The sequence below is a fragment of the Lithobates pipiens genome, unplaced genomic scaffold, assembly GCF_037356315.1.
Source record: "Lithobates pipiens isolate NorthernLeopardFrog02 unplaced genomic scaffold, aLitPip1_a1.2 Scaffold_22, whole genome shotgun sequence".
NCBI classification, from domain to species: domain Eukaryota; kingdom Metazoa; phylum Chordata; class Amphibia; order Anura; family Ranidae; genus Lithobates; species Lithobates pipiens.
Window position 1 is genome coordinate 47247259 of NW_027507784.1, and position 10400 is coordinate 47257658.

The 10400-nt window shown below is 40.7% G+C and overlaps 1 protein-coding gene across 2 annotated transcripts in view; it reads right to left on the reverse strand.

The window, feature by feature from the left end:
• The window catches only part of CSRNP3 (cysteine and serine rich nuclear protein 3), a 176860-nt gene extending 167738 nt beyond the window's left edge, over positions 1–9122 (reverse strand). For both annotated transcript variants that reach the window (XM_077447555.1, XM_077447553.1), the window contains exon 1: positions 8928–9122. The gene's annotated coding sequence lies outside the window, so the exon portion shown is untranslated. The remainder of the gene's footprint in view (positions 1–8927) is intronic.
• Between the last annotated feature and the right edge of the window lie 1278 nt (positions 9123–10400).

Consider the following 10400-nt stretch of genomic DNA (forward strand, 5'->3'; position numbering starts at 1 on the left):
AGACTGTACCGCACCCAAGCCTATGTACCGTAGCACCCTAGACAGACCAAGTTACCAGTCCTGATAAAGAGCTTTGTGGAACAAGTGAGTTGTGAATGATTAGCAGACTGCAGCAGAAGGGCAGCAGTCAAGTATAATATTCTTTCTATATTTGGAAGAAAGAATATTATACGTGTACAAGCCTATTACCGTACCACTGATACCAGTCCTGAAAAGAACCTTTGTGGAACTAATAGTAACAGCAAGTCTTTAAAATTATCCTCACTGCCTGACACACTGCTTCCTGCCTGTCCCTATACAAATTGGCAAAAAAGAGTAGGCTGGAACGATTAGCTGGAACAGCTCTTTTGTGGACCTGATAGTAACAGCTAATGATGATGATGATGATGATGATGAAGAAAGACTAATCTGGCTGAGCTGTCCCTAAAATAGCAGCATACAGCGCTCTGTCCCTTTATCTAAACTGACAAAAGAAACTCAGGCTGCTGACCTAACACCTATACCAGTCCTGAAAAGAACTTTTGTGTACCAAATAGCTAGCGTTTTCTCTGTCCCTACTCCACACAGGATCCTTTCCCTACAGTGACAGAAGAAAGAATGTAAAATGGCCACCGGATCGGGTGTATTTATAGGTTAGGGGGAATGTCCAAGTGTCCATGAGCTGTCATGTCTCAATTGGTTGTCCTGTAACACATGATAAACGTGTCACGAAAGGTTAAAGTTCTTGTATACATTAAACACGTAAGTCCGCCGGGGCGAACGACGGAAAAAGGCGTTCGAACCCGCGGACGGCGAAAGTCGGAAATTCGCCGCGAAACGACCGCCGGGCGAACCGTTCGGCCATCACTATTCTATAACATTTAAAATCTGTGATGCTCATGGTTCAAGTTATTCCATACACCCAGCAGAGAAGCATTATCACCAGAAAGTAACCCCAGTTGGGGTGAGTGGCCCTTATTGTTTATCTAGGAAGCAATAGGCTGCCTAGAAAGAACATCCTAGTCAAATATGCTATTTGACTAGCTATGAATTTGCTACTTATTTTTAGATGTTCCATTGTGCACAGTTTAATTGAATTTATCGTAGAGCCTCCCCTATCTATAAATAAGGTCATGCATTTAAAAAAAAAAAAATCTGTGCAGTTTCTTTGAATTGATAAGTAACTATCACTCCAGGTCTAGTGTATATGCGCATAGCAAAAGAAAGAAGCATGCTAAGTACATTGCAGATTTGCAAATCTGAATAAAATTAAGCTTTTTCACTTTGGTTTCATTTAATTAAAACCATACTAAATATATACACAAACCATACTACATATATACACACACACACACACACACACACACACGTGTGTATATATATATATATATATATAATATATAATATATAATATATATATATATATATATATATGTATATATATGCACACTTTAACAGTATAGCAGTTACTTTGTATTGTGTGGGTTGTTAAAAAAAATGTAAAAAAATTAGTACGGTTTTATTTATTTATTTTTTAATAGAGTAGGGTTAATCTTCAGAAGCTTGCTGAGAAGTCTGTGTAGATCTCCTGTTCTGAGCTGCAGACAATTATTCTATATGGCAATGCCAGAAGTGAGATGAAAGCAGACCAGTACCTCAACCATAAATATTACATGACAAAGGATTCCCAAAACAGTACAGGCTAGCTAAAGAGGCTGCTCAGCAGATGCTGCTTGCTTTACATCTCCCTTTGCCTGATTGAGGCTTCGTTCACACTATAGTGTAGAGACATCAGTTTTTCTGCACGTGTTCTACAAAAAAAACAACAAAAAAAAAAAAATAATAATATTTCTCTATGTGACCTGTTTATACCACACTAGTATAGAGTGAGGATTTTTTTCTGAGCAGAAATCTGCAACATGTATGCATTTTTCTTTCAGAAAAAAAAGGTGACATCAACATTGTGGTGTAAACATGGCACATAACTGATGCGCGTGAAAACTGATGTCAACGTGCCTAGAAACTCACTGAAATGCACATGAAAATTGATGTCGCTACAAGTGAATTCTGCGTGTTTTTTCCCATCATTTTTATGCGCCCCTAGTGCGAACAAGGCCTGAAAACTCAGGGTGAGCCTTTAGATTAAGAATAATGAGGTATAAAAATAAAAAAAATGGGGTTAATATACTAAAACTGGAGAGTGCAGTTGTGCATGGTAGCCAATCCGCTTCTAACTTCAACTGGTTCAGTTAAAGAGGAAGTAAACCCTGATGAGTTTACTTCCTCTTTTTTTCCCTGCAAAGGTAAAGCATAATGGACTACTATGCATCGCATAGTAATCCATTATGTGTCACTTACCTGACACAGGAGCCAGCGAAGTCGCCGCTGTCCCCTGTAGTCCGCCGCATCCATCTTGCTGGTGGCGTCTCGCAGCTCCGCCGCTGTCATTCGGCGAAGCCGCGATGACATCACTCCCGCGCATGCGCACGGGAATCGACAAATGCGGCAGCTCCATTCTTGGAACTGCCGTGTTCAGTGCGCCTGCGCGCCGCTGTCTATGGCGCATGCGCCGTAGACAGCGGTGCCCGTTTTCGGGCAAATATCTCCTAAACCATATAGGTTTAGGAGATATTGCTTGGACCTACAGGTAAGCCTTAATCTAGGCTTACCTGTAGGTCAAAGTGGTTTGTAAGGGTTTACAACCACTTTAAGCTTTGTCAATAAATCCTGGAAGCTGATTGGTTTCTATGCAGAGCTGCAACTGAATTTGCACTCTCCAGTTCTAGCAAATCAGCTTTGCTATGGGGTAGACCTACTGAAGGCAAATAGATTGTGCACTTGCAAAGGCAGCTGCATTCTGCAAGGACATTTGTTCCAGAGCTTAGTAAATGAGGGAAAGCCTCCAGCATCTAACAATGTGCAAGCAAAAATACTATTTTTTCTTTTGCATGTACTGTATATGGCTGTAAATTGCAAAGTGAAGCTTTACCTCAATTGCTAACCTCCGGAGTAAATGGCATAGCAAAGTGCAACTGCACTTGCAAAGTGTACATCCCATTTGCCTTTAGTAAATCAACCCCTATGCGTCACTGGGATCAGTCATCCTTGATTTGTGTATGCAAATGTCATCTACAGAGCCTATAAACAAATTTATCAGTACATTATAAATAGATTAACTTACAGGTGTGCAAATTTGCTACAGCTGCTGTCTAAATAAAATATATATTATTATTAAAAATGTGCTGTATACCCGACCAAAAAAAAGAAATATAATTTTCATTTATAGATTTTTTTAATCCTGATAATAATAATAAATAAAAAAAAGAAAATACATACAAAACCACTATACAAATTTTAAGGGCATACCAAAAATACACTAAGGATGGACCAAGCATGATCAGGTTTTATTGTCAAACCTTAACTGAACAAGCTGAAATAAGCAGCTGATTGGCTACCATGCACAGCTACACCAGATTTTGCACTCTCCAGTTTTAGTAATTCAACCTCTGTGTCATAAACAATTGCCATTTTGTTTTAATAAAATACTTGTTTTCACCTTTTTGTCATCCTTTGTTGCATGTCATTGATGATGATCTCCTGCAGTATCTTTGCAGCCGCTTCCTGTCTACATGTATGCACTCTAATGCCCTGTACACGCGCTCGGCCATTGATCAGACATTCCAACAACAAAATCCATGTTTTTTTCCCCGACGGATGTTGGCTCAAATGCAGGCCATACATGGTCGAATTTCGAACTAATTTTCTTTTCAAAATCAGAAAATTTGATCCGATGGCGCCACCATCGATTTTTGAAATTCGGCCGACCAAGCCTTCGATTTCACCTCATGTTGCTACAGAAAATAATTTTCCTGCCGGGAATCTTCTTTTCTCTCCGTAAATTTTCTTTTATCTCCGTAAATTTTCTTTTCTTATTACATTTCTCGCACGATTCTCCCATCATTGATTAGAAAATCGTTTGTTTTTCAAAAAATCTCCAACATGTCCGATTCCTCAAATTTTATTTCCGCACACGAAAAAAGCGGCTGCAGCCCACTAATGGTGCGAAATTCATACGAAAATTCTTAGATACGATGTTCGAAATTCGAACCGTGTATAGCCAGCAAAACTTGTCTTGTATACACACGGTCACACAAAGTTGGTTGGAGATTCTGAACGTCAAGAACGCGGTGACGTACAACGTGTATGACGAGCCGAGAAAAATGAAGTTCAATAGCCAGTGCGGCTCTTCTGATTGATTCCGAGCATGCGTGGAAGTTTGTGCGTCCGGAATTGTGTACACACGATCGGAATTTCCAACAACGCATTTTGTTGTGGGAAAATTTGAGATCCAGATGTCAAATTTTGTGTGTGTCGGAAATTCCGATGGAAAATGTCTGATGGAGCCTACACACGGTCGAATTTCCGACAAAAAGCTCCCATCGAAAAAAAAATCAGCCGAAAATCCGACTGTGTGTTCGGGGCACAACATTGACTGCATGGCATTTGTCTGGACGGACATCCTGATGATGACAACAGTGAACCATGATGAAATGACTGCATGTCTTCTGCTTTGGAAGTCCGCAATCGCGACACGCCCTCTATTGCCCTTAAAGTGGCCACCGTAAAGCAACAGCAATTCGCACAGGAGAGCCATTCTGCCGCCGGCAGGTGGTTGGCAAGCAGTTAAATAAGGTTTTTAGTGATTTAGTCTATATATGCTTTAAATGTAATACTTGCAGCCAGGGTGGTGATGTCTTGCTCTCCACCTCGTCCAATCACAGAACATTTTGCATTCATTTAGAAATTGAAAAGCGTTCTCTGAATTGTGTCCATGCTGAGCGTCCGACCTCCTGTATTCACAATGCATCAGCTGCTCAACAAGGGTCCTGGAAGCAAATGGAGATCACTATGACAGCAATGTCTACTACAGTGATTTCCAGATTCTAGATGGATCCCACAGGTATGGTATTTGCACAGTTACATTGATCCAAACTGGACCAATGAATCCATTTAAAAATATACAATCCTTGGATTGATAAATGTAATAATTAAAACACATTGAGAAATCAGTCCTACCCCTTATCCACCCCCCGGTACCCACTTTTTCCCGTACCACTTTTTTTCTTCTTACTCATCTCTCTGTTCTCATCCCCTCTCTTTATACTCTTCCCTTCCTTTATTCCCTCCAAACCTCCACCTCTCCCCTCTACCTAATCCTTGTGTACCCCAATAACCAACAACCAACTCTCAATCCACCCATCCTGAGCCATCACCTCCCGTTTTATTTATTATATATCAGCCTACCAATTCTTAGATGTGATGGCTGCATTCTTTTTTAGGCTTTCTTTCTTCTATTTTCATCTGGTGATCTGGCCAGTAAGTCTGTTGTTTTTTCAACAGAACAAGCTGTCATGCAGATGTAGCAGTTATAGCATTGAGACAAACCATTTACTGCTGACAGGGGTGCTTACAATGATCAGCTCTTATTTATTAATGTGAAACCTTTATCCCAAAAGGGAAAAACTGTAACTACTTAAAACATTATAGGTGGTGTTTGGCTTCAATTTGTTAGTGTATGTCCAACTTTCACTCCCCTCCCCCAGACTGACAATACTGCTGCCCAAAGGTGCCCCCCATGGTTTTCCATCAAGAGTGGGGGCACTGTAATACAGGAGGTGTGTTACTGGACAGATCCAGGGAAAAAGAGGGAAAAAGACTAAAAACGAATGCAACCACCACATCTAATAATCGATGAGCTGCAATATATTAAATTTTTAGTTTTGGGTTTATTACGACATTAAGCATCACCACACTGCTAACATATACAGTGACCTCATTTTCTGCCATAAATCCCCTCTTACGCATCAATTTACCACCTTTTTTCAACTTGCATCCGGTGTTCTCAGCACCAATGGGTATTCGAATAACAAAATCCCATGCTGGAACATGAGTACAAAGAGATTTAGTTACATATAGATGCATGCTAATATATCTAGATTTCTTTGTGTCCATTTATGTGTATTTTGGGGAATTCCATGTTCGTAACTATTCATCAATATTTTTTGTTAAATTAGCATATAATAGAGATATGTATTTTAGTTGTGTGACTGTAATATTCAAATCTCATTGGACGGCTTTTCTGAAAATAAGGATCCTTATTCTGGCGCGTTAGCTTTGTAAACTGATCCTCTTGTCATGCATTTAGGCTGGAATCACACCTATGGCATTTTTAGTGCTTTTTGCATTTTGCAGATTTGCACTACATTCCATTTAACATGTTTTCCTATGGAACCCGTTCTGTAGAGCAAATCTGCAAAACGCAAAAAAGCACTAATAATGGATAGGTGTGAATCCAGCCTTAATGCTTCGAATAATACAACAATAATAAAAATACTTATCATACTACTAAGAGCAATTGTATATAATAAGGCCTGGTTCACACCTATGCATTTTTTTGTGCATTTTCAGTTTTGCAGAAACACACTACAATCCATTTAACATGGTTTCCTATGGATGTAGTTCACATCTATGCATTTTATGGAAAGGGCCAGGGTTTTTTTTCTGGTTTTAGTTGCACAGACTTCAGTGGTTTAACCACTTAGGCTGGATTCCCACCTAGGCATTTTTAGTGCTTGTTGCATTTTGCAGATTTGCACTACAGAATGTTAAATGGACTGTAGGACAAATCTGCAAAATGCAAAAAGCGCTAAAAATGCATAGGTGTGAATCCAGCCTTAAAGACCAGCCGCTGCAGTTATAATGCAGCAGGTTGGCTCTCCTGGGCGAATCACCTTCATGGTACGTTGGCCCCTTTAAGACCACTAGGGGGCGCATGCATGCCGCCAGAGGCACTACGCCGATGCTCGTGGCCGGTGGCTGCGATGTCTGCCAGTGATTGCTCCTGTGAAAGACAGAACGGGGATCTGTCAATGTAAACAGACAGATCCCCGTTCTGTCAGGGGAGGATAAACAGATCGTCTGTTAGGCTGGATTCACACCTATGCATTTTTTGTGCTTTTTGCATTTTGCAGATTTGCTCTACAGAACGTGTTCCATAGGAAACCATGATAAATAGACTGCAGTGCAAATCTGCAAAATGCAAAAAGCACTAAAACTGCATAGGTGTGAATCCAACCTTAAGGCTGTGTTCACACTGCTGCAGCTACGAGAACCGGATGTGATTCGCCCCGCACTGCAGTGCAAATCACATCCGATCTCTGTGCGATGCGAGTTCAGCCATACAGATAGTATGGCTGAATTCGCATCGCACCCGCCGCAAACTCGCACAGGACCCTTTTTTTGGTCCGCAGCAGAATCGGATCGCATGGGTGTTCACACCATGCGATCCGATTCCTGTCCGAGTTTGCAGATCGCACTGCGATATGCGGACTGATCTGGGGGTGTCATTAACGTTTCACTGACACTCCCAGCAGTTCGCATAGGGCAGTGTGAACTGCCGCCGGGAGGTATGCGATGCGGGAACCCGCCGCGGATTTGTGGCGTTCCCGCTTCGCCGCAGTGTGAACCCAGCCTCATAGTGATTAGGTTCAGTGATCTGTCTCCTACCAGAGTCACTACACTGCCCTCACAGTTAGAAACACCTCCATAGGGAACACTTAACCTCTTGATCGCCCCCTAGTGATAACCCCTTCCCTGCCAGTGACATTTATACAGTAATCAGTAGCTATTTTTAGCTCAGATCGCTGTATAAATGTTAATGGGCCAAAAAAAGCATCTGCTCTGTCCTCTGCAATGTCGTAGTCCCGCTAAAAATTGCTGATCACTGACATTACTAGTAAAAAAAGACAATTAAAAATAAAAATGCCATAAACCTAACCCTTATTTTGTAGACGCTTTAACTTTTGCGCAAACCAATCAATATGCGTTTTTTGCGATTTTTTTTTTGTACCAAAAATATGTGGAAGAATACAAAGCGGCCTAAACTGATGAAGAAATAAATTTTTTACTTTTTTTGGATATTTATTATAGCAAAAAGGTAAAAATATATAGGTTTTTTTTTCAGAATCGTCTGTCTTTTTTTGTTTATAGGTCAAAAAAATAAAAAAGACAGAGGCGATCAAATACCACCAAAAGAAAGCTCTATTTGTGGGGAAAAAAAGGACATCAATTTTGTTTGGGTACAGCGTCGCAAGACCGCGCAATTGTCAGTTAAAGTGACACAGTACCGCATCGCAAAAAATAGCCTGGTCATTAAGGGGGCAAATCCTTCCAGTCCTTAAGTGGTTAAAGATGTGTATTAAAAAATGCAAAATGTACCTGCAATATGCAAACTGCAACCTGCACAAGTGTGAATCAGGCCTAAGTCCGGCTTTGTTTGTAGTCCAAATTGTCGGATAACATTATGGAATGGAATTTTTATTAAACTAATTCCAAATTTTAAAATGCTTATAAAGAGATAATGAGCCACGCGTTTCTACCCATTTTTAGTGGCAATCTATCAATTATCTATCTACATATGAGCTATTATCGGCCGGTTATATATCGATCCTTCTATCTCATGTTCCTGGGCTTGTATGAAGGAAAATTGAATATCTAATAAATCATTTAATATTAAAACATGAACTAAAACCCAATGTGAAACATATCATTTTTGACTAATGACATTTTATACAATATTCCAAGAATTTAGTTAGTGGATGTAATATTTATTTTAAAAAAAAAAACATTAAAATGATGCCCAATGTATTATGTGAATGTTTTATAACATGTCTCGTTCACTTTTGCCAGCTGCCTGATTTAATCTTGAAGAGCACAGCGTGTACAGTTCATCTTTCTGGCATTGTTTCAGATTGCCATCTCATTCTAACCATACAGCCGATCGACCTCTGCTCTGTAGTACATTAACGATACGTACAATAGGTGATATTGCTGCATGCACAAAGCATTGGGTGAAAAGAAATAAAAATATGCAAGCAAATCTGACTTACCAGGATCAGCCGGTATAATGGTGACACGGTGGTAGCGTTTACATTGACCTAGAGTAATATATTTCGACAGAAGATGATGAGAATTTCTTGTGTTGCCTTGGCTCAGTCAGTGCCTGCTACACCGAGCGCTGTGTTATTCTGCATCAGTTCTGCACTGTACACAAAAGCTCATTTCCTACTGCGTGCGACTCACTGCACAGCCTCTGACTGGCCGCTGCTGCCTGTCTGATCACATGGGACTTGTCTGTGAGAGAGGAAGAATCCCTCTGATCATAGAGCTTTACAGAACCAGAGAAGTCTAATGAAAGCGGGGGGCATGCTGTATATGAAAAAAGACAGCTTAGCTTTAAATCAATTAAAATGCAAAATGTATACCCTATTAAAAAAAATATATATGCTTTCTATGCGATTGTAACCTGCATCCCTCTGGCACACATTGTGTGGCCCACAGGGTCGTGGTTTCTGTATTTACTCAAGCCATATAAAGGAAACATTTTCTTTAGATGGCTTCAAGTGGTTAACTGGTATGGTTTTTCATGCTGACTATCTCATTTTTTTCTGTGCTGACCATCCCTTTTCTCGTTTTATGTTTTTTCCTCTGATCTTTCATAATAAATATTGCTGAGAGAAGTATCAGATGTGGCACAGGTCAATTTCAAGGGGGCTGTAGGGAGCGGGAATGTGGAAGCATTGATTTGTAAAGAGGGGGGTGATACTCTCATAGTATGTCTGCAGTCTCTGATCATCTCTCGTAGCATGTCTGCAGTCTCTGACCATCTCTCATAGCATGTCTGTAGTCTCTGACCATCTCTCATAGCATGTCTGCAGTCTCTGACCATCTCTTGTAGCATGTCTGCAGTCTCTGATCATCTCTCGTAGCATGTCTGCAGTCTCTGACCATCTCTTGTAGCATGTCTGCAGTCTCTGATCATCTCTCGTAGCATGTCTGCAGTCTCTGACCATCTCTTGTAGCATGTCTGCAGTCTCTGATAATCTCTCGTAGCATGTCTGCAGTCTCTGACCATCTCTCCTGGAATGTCTGTTGCCTCTGACTATCTCTCGTAGCATGTCTTTAGTCTGTGGCCATCTCTTGTAGCTTTACTTTAGTCTATAACCATCTCTTGTAGCATGTCTGCAGCCTCTGCCCATCTCATATAGCATGTATGCAGCCTCTGACCATCTCGCATAGCATGTCTGCAGTCTCTGACCATCTCTCCTAGAATGTCTGTTGCCTCTGACTATCTCTCGTAGCATGTCTTTAGTCTGTGGTGATATCTCTTGTAGCTTGTCTTTAGTCTATAACCATCTCTTGTAGCATGTCTGCAGCCTCTGCCCATCTCATATAGCATGTCTGCAGTCTCTGACCATCTCTCACAGCATGTCTTTAGTCTATGACCATCTCTTGTAGAATGTCTGCAGTCTCTATCTCTCGTAGCATGACTTTAGTCTATGGCCATCTCTTGTAGCATGTAT